The following is a 14732-nucleotide window of genomic DNA, read 5'->3' on the forward strand; positions in this document are numbered from 1 at the left end:
GGGTGAACTTTAGGAATTAAGTTCTTGGGGCTTTAAAGGCTGTTCGAGTTTCCTGATAAACGGCGTTGGGAAACCCTTTGCATACATTAGCAAGTCATGCAAGCTCACTAAAAGGCCACATCGCCGGAATTAAGGTCCCTCTCCAAATTAAGTTCCCTGCCAGTGTGAAACTAAAATGTTCTCTTTTACGACTGCACATAAGAGGCATGCACCTGAGGAGGTAGATTTCTTCCATGATTAACAGTGAGTTGCTGCTGCGTTATCCTCTTTGGGGAGCATCTGTAAATGCTAGACTATGCTTAAGACCGGGTGGTGGTAGTGCAAGTTGCATGGAGGATGACCAAGGAAGGGAGGAAGGGTTAGCGGGAAAGGATGGAGCAATGGCCGGGCAAAGGTGGAAGGGGCAGTGTACGCTGTCCAGGCGCCCTTTAAATATGGTGTCTGCACTTTCAGCACCATGAGTAATGACGGGGTCGGTAACTTCCTGCCTGCCCCCACCGTGTGAATCAATGAGCTCTTTGCGGATGCATATTTGATAAGCTGAACAGTGCAAGATCATGTGTGGTCAGCCGTCCTGCCCTCCAGCAGAAATCATTCCCACTTCCGCGCCTGCTACCGAACTTAGAATCCAGAACAGAAAATTCCAGCCACCACTTGAGCTGTGTGTGAGGTATTTTGCATCCATTAATTTTTTTCCCCATGCCCATCGTCTTTTTGCACCTACTGATCTTTACTGCAATGTCTAGCTGGAAAGACATCTCAGGATGCTTTACATGTCTGAGAAAAGAGAATGGGCACTAAAATCAGGAAGGAAGAGGAGGCTGGATGGAATTATAAAATGGGCTTTTAGAGTAGTTGAAGAGACATGGTTTGAAAGGTTTTTCAAAGCAGAAAATATGGAGGAATTTAGGGAGTGAGTTCCAGTGTGATGGTCGTAATTCAAGAAGCCGTCCCATCTCCATCATCCCATGTTCCACAAACTTCTTTCAAAAAACATGCTTGTGCCATTTTCCTGTGAATCTCATTAATACCTTTTGAATTTTTGGAATGTTTCTTCATCATGCAGCATTTTTTATTAGGCATTTTTCCACATTTCCAAAATTGCTAATTAATACTAATGGATCTAATGTCGGAATTAAGTGTCAAAGTGGATATAAGTTAATCCTGATAAGGATAAAGGGTCTCAAAACTGAATGAGCTGCTGGTGCTCTAGGCATTCAGCCAAGTCTGCTGAAAGAAAAAGGAGCTGTACTAAGTGAGTCCCTCACTTGTGTACTTAACAGAAGATTGTTTGTTCCTGTGGCTCTGAGAAAGGTTGATGTTACACTAATGTTCATAAAGGGTAACAAGTCAGAATTAGGAATTATAGGCCCAATACCCGGACTTCAGTTATAGGCAAGCTGCTCAAAGGTATCATTGGAGATAGTCTGCTGGATCATCTTGACTGAATCAAGGTTCTTTCAGGCACTCAAAATTAGCCTTGGTAAGTTTCCAGTGGGTGAAACTCCAAAGGGGGAGTGAAGAGTCAAAAAATTACCTCTGCGATTCCCTGTCTATCTAAGGAGATTATTGCACTGGTCAAGGGATCAAATTGTCAAACTTACACTTGGTTTCATGACTTTGGTCCTTCTAAGCCAAATCTTGGAGGATATATATATTATATTGTATATATATATAGTTCAAAATTTCATTTCTGGTGTTTGTGTATGTGTCATAGCTGACAATGAGACATGAAAAACATCCCTATTTCTGAGGCTGTCTATAACTCACTTGTGAATTTGTCACTCCCCAGTTATCCAGTTACCCTCATTTGTGGAGATATTTATCTTATTTTACCACTGTCCATGACATCTCCTCGGTTCCTCTCATGATGTAAAACACAGGAATATTTTTATTCAACGTCAGTAGGTTGCTCTGCTTAGTTACTGTGTAACCCTTAATTAAAATTATATAAAAATAGTTGTGCATTTTCATAGCGTATCCAAATAAAATGCTTCAGGCTTATAATGCTTAGATGACTTAATGCTAAATGACAAATGTATTTTTTAAATGCATTTTTCAATATGAATAAGTTTTTTTTTAAAACCTATATATTCCCTCTAAATTTCCAGTGGAATTTTTCCAGGAAATTTGCATGAACAATGTAATTAAGAGAGGAAAGGCTTGCAGGTTTTACATGCCTGGGTGAACCATAGTATTAACGCAACCTTTCTGCATGTACTCTCCTGACAATTTATGATGGTAAGAAATATTAGAACTATTTAGTTCACATTGAAATTTATGCCTGTGAAGTATACGGAGGTAAGTAATTATTTACCAGTGACAGCAAATACATTATATCAGATGCAAACTGCAAAGGTAAAAGGTAAATTTTAAATGGTGGTGCAAATTGGATGAACAGTCTGAGCTAAGAGTTTTGCTTCTCTGCATGATAAAGCTTGGAGAAACAGCCCCTACATCACTTAAATGTATTACCTTGAGTTGCACAACTTCCACTTATCTGCCCCATCAACAAGTTTAACGTATTACAATAAAAATAAGAGGACAATAATTCTGATTGTTTTGAAAGGGCAGATGGAATAATAATAATAATAATAATAATAGTATTTTGGAAATATTTTTTGAGGCCCATTTTTGGATTTGATGGAGTAGTAGCTCCAGTTTTAGATCAAAGTGCGACAAACAAAGAGGGTGCATTGTCTCTTTAAGTGCTGGCGCACTTGTGAAACAGCATACATGATTTTTTATGACTGTTAGAATATGAGTTTGATTTGTTTCCTCCCCCCTTGCTGAATTGTTCAGAGACTCTGTCAGAGATCACAGAAAGTAATTTTTCCCATCAATCTCTGCAGTGCAGACCTGCACGGATGGAGTGGAAAAGGGAAAGAGGGGGGAGGGGGGGAGGGGGCAGCAGAAATCAAATCACTTAATTGCAGCATTTTTCATCAACGTCTTTTGTTTTATGGTGGTGGGGCTCTGAAGTAGCCGCCCATGATTCATGGCTGCCACAGCCGCCGCTAGCAGTTCAATCCTTCATTCTGGGCAGTTTGGAACTGAAAGTACCCACACAATTACTTTGATGAATATGACTTGTTTGTTTTTTCCCCCTCTCTTTTCTTTTACTGAGGGGAGGTAGCAAGGCTGATGGGAGGTTTAAAGATGATTTTTGCCTCACACGGGCAATTCGAACATTTACATATGGGATCATGGAAATGTCAAAGGATTTCTGCAGTAAAACACTGACATGTTAAGTGACTTCTGAGTCTTGCATCATCACATGGAAGAGGGAGAAGAAAAAATTGAGGGTTTTTTCCAGTGCTGCTTTGTCAGCACGAAACATAACCTCCTGACACAGGAGGTAAGGCAACATAGAGAGTAATAATTTCTTTATTAACACTTCCATGGCCACAATGCATTTTGGCATTGTAACATGTAATTTCCACATCCATTTTCTGATGTTTAAATATGCATTGAATTTTTAAATACAGTATAAGCTTTTTGAAACATGTTACAATGAATAGATGCCACAATAATATTACCATGGACCCAGCAACTGCAGTACTGTGCAATGTTTCCTGTGCACTCTTCAAGTAATGAATTTAGGAGTGTAGTACAAAATGTTTGCATTCACTACCTCCATCTAATTTACAGAAAATTTTCTTTTTGTTTTAATACAATTCTTGTTGTGGTGATTCATAAGAATTTTCATTGACTAGGTCACAGTAGTTCACTAAAGAGAGCTGTTGGCAGGGCAGTGAAGCAGGCTGTCTAATCAGTCACTATGCAATGTTATTCCATTCATGCAGTTCCAGAATCATCAGTACATATGGAAGCCATTCAGCCCATTGTGCATGTGCCAGCTCTTTGCAGAAGAGATTGCTTCAACTCTGCTGCGGTTTCCTTATAGCCTTGCAATTTTTTCCTTTTCAAGTATATATCCATGGTGGATGGTGGAATTTGAATTCAATAAAAATCTGGAATTGAAAGTCTAATGATGACCATGAGACCATTGTTGTCAATTGTTGTAATGTCCTTTAGGGGAAACTGCTGTCCTTACCTGGCCTACATGTGACTCCATGTGGTTGACTCTGAAATGGCCCAGCAAACTACCCAGTTGTACTGCTACAAAGTCACAAAAAAGAAATGAAACTGGACAGACCACCAGGTGTCAACTGAGGCACTGGAAACGACAACAGAAAACTGCTGAGGCCTGCTCCTCCTCAGTAACATCTGGGGGCTAGTGGGAGAGTTGTCTTCCAGTCTTCCAGAATCTTTTAGGCCTGGATTTTCAATTGGGGAGGGGGGATGATGGTTTGGGGGCAACCTGCAGGAGATGCAGCTAGCCGCATACTCAGAACTCCAGCACGTGTCCTATTCATGGTCATGTGATGGTGGAAAGGGAGCCTCGAGGTGTCGTGGCAAAGAACCATCTGTTGCCCTCTACGCTGCATGTGGTTGCACCTCCTTGCTATGGGAGCAAATACCGTGTGGTTCCTAATGTGATGTACACAGCATGTGTCCAAGGGGCCGTTGGGGGTGAGGAGCAGGCCTAACATCTTGGTCTGAGTGATCAGCAGCTGCGGGAGAAAGGAGGCATTGGAGGCCTGATATGCCCCACTCTGGTTGGGGTGTGGCGTGTCCAAGCAGAGTCCATGTGCAATTTGCCCTAATGAATGGTCTTCTCCCTTTTTCAGGAGAAGAATGCTCATAATGCATCCGAGCCTGCGAGGACTGGAGGCGGCCAGACACAGCTCTTCATATTAAGCTGTTTCGAGCAAGAGGCCCTTGAGCTGGAGAGGTGCCATGCACCCATGTCTACTGGTGTCGGTGAGGCTGGGGCAGCACAGCCAGGTATTTGAGGCCAACAGTGAGGTCAGCATTGTCCTCCCAAAAGCCACAGCACTGAAGATTGTTAAATTAGTTATTGTTGCAACATTGCTGGGCCATTCGTTTTGGAATGTTGAGTGCATGATGAGCCGGTGGGGTAGGCATGAAGTTTGTTACTGTGTGCAAGCTAATTGATTAACTGTCCTTGTTTTTCCTTTCAGCATCATCAGAGCACGGCCAGGAGGAGGAGCTGCAGAGGCCCCCTCTCACACCTGAGGGCCCTCAAGTCTCACCAACATCACACCATCTCTGCCAGACAGGCACCAGTGCAGATACTAGCAGCTCGATGGGCATTGGAACATCGGCTACTGTCCCAGGGCACAGTGGAAAGGGCACTTCACAGTCGCTGGAGGAGCTGGCAGAGACAGAGAGTGCCCATGGCACCAGCAGTCGGAGGACCGCAGGAGACCAGACACATGCTCAGTTGGTGTCTGATGACGTGTCTCTGGAGTCATCTGCGACGCAGCAGGTGCAGGAAATGTGTGCAGGAGCATCTGGGTGAGATACATGAGGCTATGCGTGGCTTGGTCTCCATGGTGGAGGAGTCTACGCGGACCATCACCGAAGCAATGAGCAACATGTCCGAGCTCCAAGCATCCTCCATAGAGAGAGTGGCGACTCTCATGGACAGGCTCCTCCAGGAGACCTGCCAGGGCTTCCTGGAGATGCATCTGACCAGCAAGCCCTCACATCGGCAGAGCTCAGCTGGTCAGTGTCAGTGTGGGAGATGGTCTGGGCACCAAGTTTCCCAGCTCATTGCACATCCATCCATAGTGAGCAGGGAGGTCCGGGGCGACCTCACGTTGGCGCAGCAGCTGCCTGTCATCTCTGCGGGCACATCTGAGGGTGCTTCGGGTGAGGGTGGCAGCTCCTCCGCCCCTTTCCCACTGACCGTATCATCCGGTGAGGCTGTGATGACTGGGGAGATGCCAGCTGCGGAACTGGCAGGTCCCTCCCAGGCGGGGCCACCACAGGCTCCACGGGCCAGAGAACAACTGCTAAGGTCATCGGGGCCAACAGGACAACAGAGTGAGCAGGCTGTCTCAGATGCCAGTCTCAGCGATGGGGCAGCACCAAGAAGTAGCACCCGTAAATGAAAGCATAAGGCACCTTAGGCACACCATGGGATTCTCACTGGTGCTTTTCTGTGGGCCTGAGATTAGGTCCTTATGACTTATTTTGGATTGTTTATACTATTATTTAATAATTGTGAGAACTTCTGATTGACACTTTAAATGCCAGATGTGTGACCATGGCTGAGGGTGGCGCATTTCTTCTGCATGTGTATGTTTAAGAAAAGTGTCATGAGTGTTTATCTGGAGATTCATCTTTCTCTACAAGGCCCTTAGTTACTGCTGATGACCTGGCAGATTTTGAACTTAGGTGTCAAGGATCAAGGCACCAGCCCAGGCTTGTCCTGGTGATCCATCTGTACTGAGTGGGCTGAAGATTAATTGGATTAAAGCATCCCGGGTGTCCCTGCCTCCCTGGAGTAGTCCTGGGTCAGCGTCTACACCCTTAGCATTTCCCTGTGCATGCTCATCCTCAGAATCAGTGGTGGATTCATCATGTGCAGCCACAGACACTACGTCGATGTCTTCATCATCCACAGCAGCCCCCTTTCCAGCGCAAGATTGTGGAGAGCGCAACATGCAACCACTATCACCGAGACACGATCTGGAGGGTATTGTAGTGTGCCCTCTGAGCGGTTCAGGCATTGGAAGCGCATCTTGAGAAGACCGATGGCTCTCTCCACCACAGCCCTTGTGGTGCTGTGGCTCCTATTGTTTCGCTGCTCAGCTTCTGTTCTTGGATGGCAAAGAAGCGTCATGAGCCGCCTTCTGAGGGGATAGCCCTTGTCACCCAGCAGCTATCCAGCCGGGCTTGAGCACTGAAGAGCCCCAGCACCTGGGAGTGTCTGAGAATGTAGGCGCCATGGGAACTGCCTGGGTACCTTGCACAGACTTGTAGTATCAGCATCCTGTGGTCACACACTATCTGCACGTTCATGGAGTGGAAGCCCTTCCTGTTGACGAAGGCACCGGGTTCACCTGCTGGCGCCTTGATAGCCACATGTGTGCCGTCTATAGCACCCTGGACGCGGGGGAAGCCAGCAATGGACACAAAGCCTCTGGCTCGCTGTGTCTGACTTGCCTGGTCGCAGCAGAAGTGGATGAAGGCCAATGCCCGTCTGAACAGAGCGTCTGTAACCTGCTTGACACAAGTGTGGACAGCTGATTGGGAAACACCGCAAAGATCACCCACCAAGCCCTGGAAGAAGCCAGGGGCATTGAAGTTGACGGCAGCTGTGACCTTCAGAGCCACTGATATGGGGTGGCCACCCACACAGTTAGCAGAGATCTCAGGCCCAATCATCTGACAGATATAGTTCATTGTCTCCCTTGACAGTCGGAGCCTCCTTCAGCTCTGCACCTCAGACATATTGAGGTACCTGCTTTGCCGCCTGTATACCTTGGCAGCAGGATAGTGGCGTCTTCTGCGGCCCCTTCCACCTTGGACTACGTCTTGGTCCTGCGCCCCTTGTGTCAGCTCCTGGCCTCCCAATGGTTGCTCCCCTGGAGGCTGAATATGCATTCCTGGCCTCCTCCTTATTTTAGCCTTCCCTTCCTCCTCAGAGGAGCTGCCTCCAGTGGACAGATCATATCCCATACCCAGGCTAAAGGAAAGCTTCCTGAAAGCTACAGGCCTGAAAAAGATTCCTCATTGCAGAGTGCTGACCTGAAGGTTAAGAGTCCAGATAAAGCTGCTGGGATGTGTTCTGAAATACTGCAGATCACACAGACAAGTTTCAAAAACTTTCTCCAATAAATACTTCACAGACCAGATTCACGACCCCACTGAGCCCTCTTATCCTGCCTGTGGATGCGGTTCATCGAAAAGTCTCCTACTCGCCTGCCTGTTGCGCCTGTGCAAGACGCCAAGATCGCACGGGCGCTGCAAAATCTGCATCAGTTGAAGACTAAAGGGCCTTACGTGGCCCATTAATTAATGGTGGGTGCGCATCGGACTTCACCGTGCATCATTTAATATGTGGGGCCCGCCCCCCACATTTCAAACAAACAATTCTGCCCATAGATAATCTTGCCTGACAGATAATGTCCCAGATACCACAAACAAAATCCCACTGATAAGGACCGACCCAGCAGAGGTGGCAGCACAGTGGTATACAGTCGGGAGGGAGTTGAGAGTCCTCAACATCAACTCCAGACCACATACCCAAGTCAAACATGGGCAAGGAAACCTCCTGATGATTACCATGTACTGCCCTCTCTCAGCTGTTGAATCAGTGCCCCTCCAATTTTGAACATCACTTGGAGGAAGCACTGAGGGTGGCAAGGGTGGAATGTGGGGGATTTCAATATCCATCACCAAGAGTGTCTCGGTAGTGCCACTACTGACCGAGCTGGCCGAGTCCTGAAGGAGATAGCAGCAGGTGGTGAGGAAACCAACAAGGGGGAAAAAAGTACTTGACCTCATCATCACCAACCCGCCTGCAGCAGATGTATCTGTCCATGGCAGTATCGAGAGGAGTGATCACCGGACAGTCATTGTGGAGATGAAATCCTGCCTTCGCATTGAGGTTACCCTCCATTGTGTTGTGTGGCACAATAGATTTCAAACAGACTTAATAACCTAGCAACTCAAGACTGGACATTGATGAGGTTCTGTTGTCCATCAGCAGCAGCAGCAGAATTGTACAAGAACACAATCTGTAACCTCATGGCCTGGCATATCTCCCACTCTACTATTATCATCAAGCCAGGGGATCAACCCTGGTTCAATGAAGAGTGCAGGAGGGCAGGCCAGGAGCAGCACCAGGCATGACCTAAAAATGACGTCTCAACCAGGACTACTTGTAGCAAGTGATAGACAGAGCTAGGTGATCCCACAACCAATGGATCAGATCTAAGCTCTGCAGACCTGCCACATCCAGTCGTGAATGGTGGTGGACAATTAAACAACTCACTGGAGGAGGAGGCTCCACAAATGTCCGCAACCACAATGATTGGGGAACCCAGCACATCAGTGCAAAAGCATTTGCTACAATCTTCAGCCAGGAGTGTTAAGTGGGTGATCCACCTCAGCCTCCTCTGGAGATCCCCAGCATCACAGATGTTAGTATTCAGCCAGTTTGATTCACTCCACTTGATATCAAGAAACAGCTGAAGGCACTAGGTAGTGCAAAGGTAATGGGGCCTGACAATATTCCGGCAATAGTACTGAAGACTTGTGCTCCGTAACTTGCTGCGCCCCTAGCCAAGCTGTTCCAGTACAACTACAACACTGGCATCTACCCAGCTATGTGGAAAATTGCCCAGGTATGTCCTGTACACAAAAAGCAGGACAAATCCAAACCGGCCAATTACCACCCCATCAGTCTACTCTCAATCATCAGTAAAGTAATGCATGGGGCCATCAGCAGTGCTATCAAGTTTAACAATAACTTGCTCACTGACGCCCAGTTTGGATTCTGCCAGGGTCACTCATCTCCTGACCTCATTACAGCCTAAGTTCAAACATGGATGAAAGAGCTGAACTCCAGAGGTGAGGTGAGAGTGACTGTCCTTGACATCAAGGCTGCATTTGACTGGGTGTGGCATCAAGCAGCCCTGGCAAAACTAGAGTCAATGAGAATTAGGTGGGAAACTCTCTGCTGGTTGGAGCCATACTCTGCACAAAGGAAGATAGTTGTGGTTGTTGGAGGTCAGTCATCTCAGTTCCAGGACATCACTGCAGGAGTTCCTCAGAGTAGTGTCCTCGGCCCAACCATCTTTAGCTGCTTTCCCAATGTCTGTCATAAGGTCAGAAATGGGGATCTTCACAGATGATTGCACAATGTTCAGCACCATTCACGACTCCTCAGATGCTGAAGCAGTCCATGTCCAAATGCAGCAAGACCTGGACAATATCCAGGCTTGGGCTGACAAGTGGCTAGTAATATTCGTGCCACACAAGTGCCAGGCAATGACCATCTCCAACAAGAGAGAATCTAACCATTGCCCCTTGACATTCAATGGCATTACCATCACTGAATCCCCCACTATCAACATCCTGGGTCTAACATTGACCAGAAACTGAACTGGACTAGCCATATAAATACTGGGGCTGCAAGAACAGGCTAGATGCTAGGAATTCTGCAGCGGGTAACTCACCTCCTGACTCCCCAAAGCCTATCCATCGTCTACAAGGCACAAAACAGGAGTCTGATGGAAAACTCCCCACTTGCCTGGATGAATACAGCTCCCACAACACTCAAAAAGCTTGACACCATCCAGGACAAAGCAGCCCGCTTGATTGGCACTACACCTAAAAACAGTCACTCCCTCCACCACCGACACCCAGTAGCGGCAGTGTGTACATCTACAAGAAACGCTGCACTAATTCATCAAGGCTCCTTTGGCAGCACCCTCCAAACCCACGACCTCTATACCATCTAGAAGGACAAGGCAGTGGATAGATAGGAACACCACCAGCTGGACATTCCCCTCGAAGTCACTCACCATCCTGACTTGGAAATATATCGCCGTTCATTCACTGTCGCTGGGTCAAAATTCTGGAACTCCCTTCCTAACAGCACTGTGGCGTACCTACATCACATGGACTGCAGCGATTCAGGAAGGCAGCCTCACAACACCTTCTCAAGGACAATTAGGGATGGGCAATAAATGCTGGCCCAGCCAGCGAAGCCCACATCCCATGAATTAATTAAAATAAAATTCTCCCCATATTTCCTCCAGATTTTTTGTCAATTACTGCAAATCTGTGTACACTGATTAAGTATCCTTCTGCCAGTGGAAAGTTTAAGCTCTTAGGTAGATTGTGATCTTTCTAATTTGGATTTTATACCAGCTGACATGTTACTCAGACCCAGTATATTTGTTAGCATGATTGGGTTGACTGGATACTCCTACATCAGTGACAATCTGCCATTTAACAATTCAGAGGATGGTGTCTCTATGTGTGAAACAGTTTTCAGACAGGCGCTCCTGGTACAGCCAAGAATACACTCCTCCAAAACATTCAAAACTGGCAGATTTAAAAAGGACAAAAGTAAAAGAAATAATTGAATTTATACAGCACAGATTCACATTGCCAAAATATCCCAAAGCACTTTACAAGGGGCATGACTTAATTTTATTGAGGGTGATACAATGGTATTGGGGCAGTGGCAAATCACAGAAAGGAAGTACTTGGATTTAAATGGTGCGTTCATGACCTCAGGATGTCCCAAAATGCTTTAGAGTCAATGAAGTACCTTTTGAAGTGTTCTGATGTAGAACATGGAACAGCCAAGTTGCACCAACAAGTTTCACAATAAGCAGTGTGATAATGTCAATTGAGGGATGTACATTTGCCAGGACACTAGGTGAACTCCCAGCCTTTACAAATAATGCCATAGTCCTTTCCACCTAACCATGATGGGGTCTCAGTTTAACATCTCAACTAAATGATGCCTGCAACAGTGCACACATTTCCTCTGTACAGTACTGAAAATTCAGTCAGGATAATGTGCTCAATTATCTGGAACAGGGTTTGAACCCACAATCTCTGAACCAAAGGAAAGAATATTACCAACACAGCCAGTGCTTACAATTCATTATATATTGGCTGTACCTCCATCCAAAGAGACAAAACATGAATCCCCAATAATTCAAGAGCTGCTCATTCATGTATTTTGGGGGAATGCTAGGTCTTTGGCATCAAACATTCTGGGATTACTACAAGAGGCAGGGCATGAAATTTTAGCACTAATAATACAGGCTCCTATGTCTGAAGCAATCTGATGCCTTTGGTGCTTAACACAGTAGTATCAGTCCCCTACAACTGCTATATTGAATGTGGTTTTCCGATTTTGTTTTTATTAAACATAGCAAAGTTGTAGCAAATAAATTAATATCAATAGATATAACTGAAGGGACAATGCTGGAATGCTTACGATTGTGCTGTCCTTGGCGCAAGACCAGACATTTTATAATGATCGCATGTATTCTATCTTCTGGATGAGTTTCAAAGGATAATGTGCAAATTGGTGTGTGCTGGGATAGGTGTTCTTCATGTGCTGCTGCAGTGGCATGAGTTAAAACATTTGGGCATGATACAATGTCACACTGTAGGGTCAAAAAATTCTATATGGTGGGTGGTGTATGCATTTTGAGCTGGAAACATGCTGTCCACTATGCTGGTATAGGCATCAAAAAAGGGACTAAGTCCTGTGCCTGTGTCTGTAATGGACAGGAGTCTAATGCCTCTTTGATAACCCCTTTGTTAAATTGATTTGCTCCGGATCGGGTCGACAGCATTCAGCACAATGTGGTTTACGGGCAGCCTAGCTTCCTTAACAGGATCACACTCAATGGTCACCAAAAAGGTAAGTTTTGTAATTTAAAAGCTAGTTAGGTAGATGAGGGAGCAAAGAGTAGAAGGACATGAAGATAGGTTGAGATGAAATAGAAGCAAAATACTGTGGATGCTGGAGATCTGATATAAAAACAGAAAGTGCTAGAAAAATTCAGCAGGCATGACAGTGTCTTTAGGAATTATCTTTTCAAGTCCAATATGACTTTCCTTCAGAACTGAAGAGAGGTAGAAAGGTGATGGGTTTTATGCTGCTGAGAAAAGGGAGAGGGTCAGGTAGAACAAAAGGGAAGGTCAGGGATGAGTTAGAAGGCGGAGGAGATTAAATGACAAAGATGTCTTGGAACAAGAGGCAAAAGGAGTGGTTATGGTAATAGTAAAGAAAAAAAACATTGGTCTAGGTTAGGTATTAATAGCAAATAATTGTCAGCTCCGAAAGCAAAAACATGAGAACAAGATACAGACTGGCATTTGGGAGAAAAATAGTCAACATGGTGGACAGGATTCATGGTCGGAAGTTGTTATATTTGATATTGAGTCCAGAAGGCTGTAAAGTGCTTAATCAGAAGATGAGGTGCTGTTCCTCAAGCTTGCAATAGGTTTCACTGGAGTGTTGTAGCAGGTTGAGGACAGAAATGTGGGCATGAGATCATCAAGATGGTGAATTGAAATAGCAAGCGACTGGAAGGTCAGGGTCATGCTTGCAGGCTGAGTGGATGTATCGTCCAGTTTGCATTTGGTCTCATGCTTGTAGACTGAGTGAAGGTGTTCCGTGGCAAAGCGATCACCCAGGGGAGGGGAGGGGAGGGGAGGAGAGGGGAAGATATGTTTGGTTGTTGCATCATGCTGGAGTTGGCGGAAATGGCAGAGCATAATCCTTTGAATACGGAGTGTGGTGGGAACTATATCTTGGTCTGGAAAGGAGGGGAAGGGCTGAATGCAGAAGTGTGGGAAATGGGTTGGACATGTTTGAGGGCTCTGTCAACTGCAGTTGGGGGGAATTCTCAGTTCAGAAAAAAAGTAAGACATATCAGAAACGCTGTTGTGGAAGGTAGCATCATTAGAACAGGTGCGATGGAGACAGAGAAACTGGGAGAATCGGATGGAGTCCTTACAGGAAGCAGGGTGCAAGGAGGTGTAGTCGAGGTAGCTGTGGGAGTCGATGGGATTGTAATGAATTTTAGTAGACAGTCTATCCCCAGAAATGGAGACAGAGAAGTCAAGGAAGAGAAAGTAAGTGTCAAAGATGAACTTGCGAAGGTGAGAGATGGGTGGAAATTGGAAGCAAAATTGATTCATTTTTCCAGTTCCAGATGAGAGCACAAAACAGCACTGAAACAGTCATTGATGTACCAAAAAAGAGTTGTGGGAGGGGGCCTGAGTAGGCTGAAATAAGGAACATTCCATATATTCCACAAAAAGACAGGCATAACGAGGGCTCATGTGGGTATTCACAGCTGGATCTTTAACTTGGAGGCAGTGGGACAAGTTAAAGGAGAAATTGTTCAATGAGGGAACAAGTTCAGCCAGGCAGAGGAGGGTGATGGTGAATGGGGATTGCTCAGGCCTCCATTCAAGGAAGAAGCAGGGAACCCTCAGACCATCCTGGTGGGGGATGGAGGTGTAAAGGGATTAGACATCAGTAGTGAAAAAGAGCTGGTTGGAGACTGGACAAAGGAAGAAAAAATAGAGCCAAGATAGGAATAAATAAGATCAGTGGGGCAGGAGCAAGCTGAAACTTGGATTTACCAGCACAGTGCTGTTTGTGGATTTTGGGAAGGAGGTAGAAATGGGCTGTATGGGTTTGGGGAACTATGAGGTTGGAAGCAGTGGAGGGAAGATCTCCAGAAGAGATACAGTCAATGACAGCACTGGAAACAATGGCTTGATGTTTGGTGGTGGGGTCATGGTTCAGGGGGGCAGGAGGAAGAAGTGTCTGAGATTTGGCACTTAGTCTCTTCAAAGTAGAGATTGGTACGCCAGACAACAACAGTACCACCCTCATCAGCAGGTTTGATAACAAAGTCAGTTTTCACTGCTCACAATGTGGTTTCCCCTACATTGGGGAGACCAAACGCAGACTGGGTTACCACTTTCCGGAACACTCTCGCTCAAGCATAGCCCAACCTTCTGGCCACTTGCCATTTCAATTCACCATCTTGGTCTTGTGCTCGCATTTCTGTCCTTGCCCTGCTAAAATGATCCAGTGAAACCCTACGCAAACTGGAGGAACAGCACCTTGTTTTTTACTCTTTCACGGGATGTGGGCATCACCGGCAAGGCTAGCATTTATTGCCCATCCCTAATATACCTTGAGAAAGTGGTGGTGAGCTGGTTTCTTGAACCGCTGCAGTCCATGTAGTGTAGGTACATCGACAGTGCTGTTAGGAAGGGATTGGGCACTTTCCAGCCTATTCCTATTGGACCATTTCCATGCTATAAATTCTATGTAAAATATGCCTATGTGA

This window comes from Carcharodon carcharias, chromosome 5, assembly GCF_017639515.1.
Source record: "Carcharodon carcharias isolate sCarCar2 chromosome 5, sCarCar2.pri, whole genome shotgun sequence".
In the NCBI taxonomy this organism is placed as follows: domain Eukaryota; kingdom Metazoa; phylum Chordata; class Chondrichthyes; order Lamniformes; family Lamnidae; genus Carcharodon; species Carcharodon carcharias.